Raw genomic sequence first — 8654 nt, 5'->3', positions numbered from 1 at the left:
AAGATATGATTAGTTTTTGTCTCGTTGTCCATGCATATAATTATGGATTGTTTTTATTTAATTCATATTATTAATGATTTATTATATTTATATCTAATTGCGACCATGACTTGTATGATATTTACACTAATTATTCATTCCGATTAACATGCCGGGCTACCATTGGTATCTAGCAGTCGCCAATGCCAAAAAACGTGAGATTCAAGTACTGGACTCACTTGGTTCTCGGGTCAACCGCAATGACCTTGCTACTACAGTAACTATATATATATTTTACTCATCTTAACAGATGTTTGTTTTCCTTGATTCCTAATATTTCTCATATATAAAATAGTTACTAGGACTCGAGAAGCGTCTAAAACTTGTAGAGTATAGTCCGGATTTTATCAGAGGTCATAAGTGGCCCGATCTGAATGTTAGAAAATGGACGGTTGTAGAGCAGTTTCATAAGGCAATACAAACTGATGGTAAGCACTTGTTACAATGGTTTGTTTATTTGATTTATTTGTGTGGTGTTATAAAGGATTGCTTTATAATATTATAGTGTATCATGTGGATTGTTTATGCTAAATTATATGGAATATTGGACATCACATGGACTGTCAGACACGTTCACCCAGATATTTTATTTTTATACGTTATCTCGTTATTTTATCTCAAAATCTTATATAAATTGTTTTTATATATATTTTGTAGGAAGATATGAAACATTTTCGACAAAAATTAGCTGTCATTTTGCTCGATTCAGAGCTGAATAAGCTAAAAGGAGATCCCATATACCATCAACCTGACGGCGAAGAAACTTTAGCTAATTCTGATGTCGAGATCCTGGAGAATCCATCTGACGTAGTTAAAGACAAACGTCCTGCCCCAGTCACTATCATACCCACAGACCAACGTGAATTACTTGCCGGCCTCTGCAACTACATCATGTCTATCGATGATGCCGGGTGTTTGGAGTAAGTATCATGTATTGATATTTAATATGCGGATTTATATTATTGTTCTTCTTATCATCCAATTTATAGGAAGGTATGGGTCCGGAGCTCGACATCCGATCCAATGGGCCTAAGTCTTAACAAACTTCAGTGCATACTTAACATGGACCAGACCATGGACAATGACTGCTTCAACATAGCCGTGCGTATGTTGGCATGCGACGAGGGAGTATTGTTCACAGACCCTCCTGTGCACTACATGGATCTACGATTTTGTGTAAGTTATCTTAACTCTTCATTCTATGTGTCATTAGTATCAACATGTTGAAACAATATTTCTTTTTTTTACTTAGTCCATGTTGCTAGAGTCAACACGAGGTCAGAAGTTTTCCGAGAAGGAAACTATCCAGACATTGGCAACATTATTTGATAGTTGGCCTAAGATGGACAGCGACATCTCATCGTGCAACAAGGTAAGTAAAGTATTTTGTCCATTTTTATCATGGTTTATTGTTGTTTCTAATACCTCCACTTGTAGATTTATCTTCCATGTGCATCCATCGGCCGATACATCTTGTACGCCATCGACAAAGAGGCACGTCGTCTATATATTATGGATCCTATTCAAACATCACAATCGTTAGAGGAGAAAAATTTGAGGCATGCACTGAAATTAAAAGGTTTTGCAAGGGATTTCAAAGAAGCTCTCGAAATAAAGCTACCTGGTTGGAATTATGATATATCTAAATGGCAATGTTTATTTCTGTCTCGTGTTCCAACGAGTATATTATTTACATTGTTAATTTAAAGTTTTGTAGGAATTTGTCTGGCTTTTTTGTTTTTCATTTTATGCTCTGGTGGAACGGTGAAGATTTGGTCAAGCCGATTTTTGCGGTGAGTATTGTCCGTTACATATTTTAAGACCTTCGTTGTGAAATTTTCATACTAACTACATATATGCGTTTGTGCAGGATGGGTATGAATTGAGGAAGCAATTTTTATTATACTTGCTAAATCATCACGGGAATGAAGCTAAAGGAAACTTATCGGATATTGTGAAAGAATTTCTTAAGCGCATCATCTAGATATTAATAGTTTTGTAATAGATGCTTACTTGGATCATCACTTAGTTTGTTACATGGACATGTCGTTAATTTTTCTTTATGTTATCAATTTACATTACAAAAATGGACTTCAATTATTAAATAATTATGTTTCAGTTATATTGTTTGTACGTGTGGAATTTAACATGTAACTCTCGTAAACTTTTTCAAGAGCCCGTGGCAACGCACGGGCACTCTACTAGTAATTGTATTTGATCGCTCGCCGGTCGCACACGAGCTCATTTTTTCCAGCATGTGTGACTGGAGGGCCAATCCCCGACGGTTTCTGGGACGTGTGAGAAGGACCCCCCTATCGCCCACACTCGCCTAGCGACGGTTTAAAATGCCATCATGGAAAGGGGTTAAAATCGTTATATACCATCTCGCTTTACTAGTGTATTATGACGGTTTCTGGGTTGTGTGGGAAGGACCCCCTATCGCACACACAGGCAAGGCGACGGTTTAAAACTCCATCGTGGAAAGGGTTTAAAACCTGAAAGCACGGGTTTACTCCTAGAGGGGGGTGAATGGGAGATTTTTAGAAATTTGTCAAACTCTAAAGAATTTGACGAAGATTAGGGTGAAGAAATAGAAACGCGAGGAAACTAAGTCATCACAGAAATTAAAAGCATGCATACAAGATACATACAAATGAAGAACATGCAATCATATGGTCATCCAAGCATGAGGAAGCTGAACTGATGAAATAGAATGCAACTTAATGGAAGTCTTCAATTCAAGTTCTTCAGAAAGTAGATCATAAATTCTTCAGTAGTGGAATAATGTACGGGAAGGGTGAGGAATTTGAAACCAGGTTGGCTCGATGAAGACACATCGATTTGGTAGAACAATTCCAGTTGCTGTACCAATTGTACGTCTGGTTGACGCGGCTAATACAAACTCTGAGGACACATAGTCTTCACTGCATTCCTCTTGAGCTAAGGTCACTTAGACCTTGCCCAATCACTCGTCGTAAGTCTTCAAGGTAGACTTCCAAAACCTTCACAAACTTGTTCACCGGCACACCACAATGACTCTTGGGTGCTCAGAACATGACGCCTAACCGTCTGGAAGAATGACAGTCTTCAAAGGTAAAAGGCGTCGGATCACACAGATCAATCTCTTAAGTGATACTAAATCACTTTGGCTCTGAGTTTTTCCTCACTTAGGATTCTCTCAAAGTCGTCGGAGGATGGGTTGCTCTCAAATGACAAGTGTCAAGTTCTCACTAAGCAGTCAACCAACAAGTGGTTGTGGGGATGGCTATTTATAGCCAGGGCAACCCGACATGAATTGTTATAAATGCCCTTCTCCGATATGACCGCTGTCAGGATAAGGATCCACTCGACAGCTGGCCTGTGGCGCAACAATAGTCAGAATTTGAACTCTCAAATTCGTCCGGGCACTCAATTTCCTCACTTTTTGGCAGATCGCACTGGCGAAATCCTAACTCCTTAGCCTAACCAAATTCGTCAACGACCAGATGAACTTCGTCACTGTCGCTAGCAAATGTGTCGGTAGTTTTGGAGATTTCCAAAGGCTTCACTCGAAGCAGCTAGTGTATGTACAAGTTTTGAGCATCACTTTGGAAATGTGAACTATGATTCACCTAGACCCCCTTTAACAGTACGGTTTTTCCTCTGACTCAAATAAGAACAAAGAAACTATGAAAACAAACGTCTTCAAGCTTCCAGTCTTCACATCAATTTCTTCAAAGGCCATGCCAATTTCATCACCAAATTATTCACTTGAAGAAATCCATTTCAGGAGTCATCTTCCATGTGTTAAACCAAATCTTCAGGGACTATATCTCCTGCGTACGCTCACAAACACATTAGTTCCTCAACCTAATTGTCTTCAATACTCCGAAACCACTAAGGGGGCACTTTATGCACTTACAAAACCGTTTGTACAACACGTCTCTGCACCAGTGACATCTAACATTTTAGGTCCAGTGGGAGTACTAGGTGTAGTAGGTGAATCATAATTTTCATCAATTTCAGATTCTTTAACTTTAGTAATATGAGCATCAAGAAACCTAGTGGCACAAATTCATTAAGCAAAGTAGTAGTGTCATCATGAGTATCACCAATAGCAGAAGCAATCACTGGTACGTGTCGGTGTTATACAAACAGTTTTAAACCCCTTTCCGCGACGACATTTGGAACCGTCACCTAGTTAGTGTGGGCGATTAGGGGGTCCTTCCCACACGACCCAGAAACCATCGGGGATAGGCCCTCCTGGGACACCAAATGAGTTTGTGTGCGATTGGGTGACCCATGGAAACCAAATCATTTCCGTAGGTATGTACATCCCACACGGTGAATCCCAGAAAATATTTCTGTAGGTATGTTCATCCCACACGGTGAATCCCAGAAAAACATTTCCGTAGGTATGTATATCACACACAGTCAATCCAAGGAATATGTTTCCGTTGTTATGTACATCCCACACAGTCAATCCAGGGAAAACATTTCCGTTTGTATGTACATCCCACACAGGTTTATGTATAGGCTCGTGTGTGATACGTGTAACTATCACACACACTCTGCCTTGGTTAACCGTTTGCCTTTATCAACTACATCACACACGATTTGATGAAGAAAACAATGTGGCATTGGGCTATCCATCACAAGCGTTTTTACTGCTAGAACCGTTTGCAAAGTTCCATGACCCATTTAGCAGGTTTATTAGTTTACAACTAATAATTCCAGTATACGCAAATTCACATTTCATATCAAAAAGTTGTTTGCTAATTTCATATCAGGCACATAGATATATTTTGATATCACAGACGATAGCTATCGGAAAATAGCAAAGTACAACATATAGATAGTTCAACTTCATAAGAACAATATATTCATTTCCCTAATCAAGATCATCAAGGCTCGCCTTATTCACCTCTGCTTTTAGTTCAATAGGAACCTATTTTGCACTGGCCAACTGGGAAAGTGCCTCCTCCTTCGCCAACACTATCTTAGCAAAGTCTAATCTAAAAAATCTGAGCTCCTTCTCCACCTTCCTCTTTTTATCCCGCATCTTCAAATATTCTTCAGCGTTGACAACACTATCTGTAAGCCTGCCTATGTTCTCTTCCTGATACATGCTCGAGAGCTTTGCTAGGCGCATCTTCAAAGACCGTGGCTACTCTTGATCAACCCACTCCAAGTAAGAACACTTCCGTTCATCCTATAATATTTAAAACTATATCAGTAACAATAGTAGGGAAAATGGGTTTATAGCAACATAGAAAATCACTAATACTTATTTTGAAAAACTGAAGAAACAGGTAATTATGACATATCTTCTCAAAAAGATCAATGTGCAAATGAATTAATTGCTACTGACACAACAACCAAATTCTGAAACATCAGAAGCTATAATTAACTACAACAATGCTACAAGTTCTTACTCATGTACTATAAATAACAAATTGAAAATTTTAAGAGGAAGGTAAATATAACTGCAACAGCATAGCGACAGTGTTTGGATGATATCAAATTAATACTAACAGGTGTGTACATGCACAAATTTAGTAACATAGAACTAATAGCACTAAGCGGTCCACTATGTATGCCAAAACCGGTATAAAGACAACTGTTGCTACATCTCGCACCGGTGCCCTGCACTGGCGAGCCGATGCAGCGGAAAAAATCAGGGACCCGAACTCCAGAGCACCTAGTTGCTCTGATGCCCAGTTCCTTCGTGGCATAAAGATTTAGTATTTTACTGCTTGGCTGCTCGGATGTGTGAACAAGTTGGCTCCCCAAACTGTTGAAGCGGTGCCAAATAATATTCTAATGGCATCGCTGATAAGATGAAAACATTTTTAGATACTAGGTACAAACTGTGACACTGTCTGAGGATTTGTTTGGTTGAAGGTATGGTATGAACGGGTTGGGACTATGACAGTGTCTGAATCACATCTAACAAATGATTTGAAACAACAAAAGAGGATCTAACCTTCTCTGCACATGCCAGAAACTTCCTCCCACTGTCCACTGATTCAAATGCAACTAGCTTCACGCATGGAGATTGATGGTGACAACGAGCAGACAGATCTTCAGCCACCCCGCTCCATTCGTTGCAATTGATGATCCTAGGGAATACAAGAGCAAGAAATGACTCAAATTGACTGCCGGGTAAAATTCCTTCATTCAAAGTCATAGCCCGAGAGAGAGAAGAGAGGCATACCCGGGTGGTGGAGTCGTCGAGGAGGAGGAACCGCTGGAGAGGTCTTTGAAGATGACCATGGCGACCCCGGCGGTAGGATGCAAGACGGCGAGAGAGGAAGCGGCTATAGCTTAGGAAGGAAGGAAGGGGGAAACAAGGGAAATATGACTTGTGGTCGGGGAGAAAAGGGGATGGGGAGGGGGGAGGGTAGATATTTCAGCGGTAAGCCAAAAATTTCGAAATGTGGAGGGAAACTTTGCGCACGGTGCCGCCACACACCATTCACTTTGAATGATAGTGTGCATCGCAAATGATTCTTCTGCTTAACACGCATGGGATGAGTTTGAAAATTGAAATTTGGTGGAAATTTCACAGTGTACGTCATTGCATAATTTAACATCTCTTGCTAATTTGGGCACACAAAAGAGCATACAGCACACAGACCAGACTTACTAAATCGAGCAATTTTAGTCATTAAACAGAGATAGTTCACCTAAACATTGCTCTAACAAAAGACAAGCATTAAAAACAAAGCCTAAGTACGAATAATTTTAACAAGTCCACCGCCGCGCCGGCCTATGCATCGCCGGTGTGAGATGAGATGTCGATGACTTGTCCTGGCGACATGCCGCCATTGGTGGACTTCCTGTCCCCCCTGATGAAGTCGACTGCATCCTCGTCCTTATCATCGTCCTCGTCGTCGGCGCCGCCCTCAAGGTTGTAGTACTCGTAGTAGTGGCTGCGCTAGAGCTCGCGTTGGTACTCCACCGCCGATTCCTCGACGGACAAACTATTCTCTACCTCGACCTGGGCCACGCACAACTCCTCCTCCCGGCGCTCCTCGATCTCTGTCGCCTCCTGCATCTCCAACTCCCGCTCGACGACCTCATGAGGAAGCAGGTGCTCCATGGCCACTGCCGCCTTTTCAGATGTGGGTTGCATGCTGGATTCCGAGGTGGCCTGGAATATCTTGGCCTAGATGGCCTCGACCCAGGCCAGGGCGACATCGGCGGCACGGACGGCAGCTCGAGCACTCTTGGCGTTTGCATCCACCGTCGCAGCAGCAACTGTAGGCGTCTCAGCTGCTGCAGCTGCCCTATCGGCTGCCGCAGACGCCATCTTGGTGGAAGCGACCGCGCTCAATGCGGATGCGGTGACACTCTTGGCGTAGGCGGCCGCGCTCTCGGCACAGGTGGCGGCGCTCAGGGGGGACGCGGCCATCATACGGACCTTCACGAAGCGTTTTTCACGGTGTCATCTTTGCAAGAAGGGGGTGCGGGAATGGGGATCGGGATTTGTGGTTTCGGGGGTTTCCAGTACTGGAGCAGACGAGCCGACGAAGCTTAAGGAGGAAGACTTAAATAGACCCAGATTTTTTTCATCCCAAACGATTCCTACAAAACAACTGTGTGTGATATTGTAGATATTTTTATTAGCTGTGAAAGACGAATTTGGAGTGAAGTGGCAACGGATGGTGTCGGGGATATACCCCACGGTATGACTCGGCCAGAAATGACCCGACCGGACTTGGTGGCTCACCAAAGACCCGGCTGACACTTGGCGACTCACTGGTCTGACGACTCACGAGCCAGGTGACTCAATAATGGCTCCAATGGTGGGTCAGGCAGAGGACTAGGCCCAAGGCTCAGAAGGCCGGCTCATGTTATGGTGGGCTGGCTTAAGAAGAAAACGTAAGGAATATTCTCCTACAAAGGAAGCAAGACTAGAACTCCACTTGTAATAGAGCAATCCTAATCCTACTAGGACTAGTCATGTAACCTGCCCCTTCAACATATATAAGGAGGGGCAGGGAACCCTAAGAGGGCAAGAAAATAATCGTTAAGGCTAGACAGAACTAGAAGAGAGCTGGTTATGTGGCGTCTCCCTCATGAGCATAATGAGACCTAGCCACAAACAGCATGTAGGGCTATTACCTCACGATGTTTCCTGGGGCCCGAAGCTGTCTAAATCCTTATTTTGTGTGTTGCATCTCTCGTCCCGATCAACCCCTCTCAAGCTACCACATAGATGCGTTGGCCTCACGACTAAGTCCTCACACTAGGACATCTGCCGTGACGTTTCCACGACAGTTGGCACCCACCGTGGGGCCTGCGCACGGTGGTGTTGAGTTCTTGGAGGGATTTCTTTCAGGGATCAAAAAGCTCGTGATTGATCAGATGAAGAAGAATTGCCGCAGAAAGATTTATATTATTCCAAAGACAAGTAGTCAGATTTGAGACCCGTCCAAGGTTCAAAAAATAATTAGGGTTATGATCTGTTCGTAGCCACGAGTTGCCAATACAACTCGTCGAGATTGAAAGGGAGCCAAAACATATTGCGGAAATCAACTGGAGCTATCAGCAATTCCCTCTATAGGTTTGACATCCACAAGTAGCGGTCTAATCAACCGAGTTGTTGCCGTTCCATGAAGAGAAGTCCC

The sequence above is a fragment of the Triticum aestivum genome, chromosome 7B (assembly GCF_018294505.1).
Source record: "Triticum aestivum cultivar Chinese Spring chromosome 7B, IWGSC CS RefSeq v2.1, whole genome shotgun sequence".
NCBI lineage: Eukaryota > Viridiplantae > Streptophyta > Magnoliopsida > Poales > Poaceae > Triticum > Triticum aestivum.
This window is presented reverse-complemented; position numbering follows the sequence as displayed.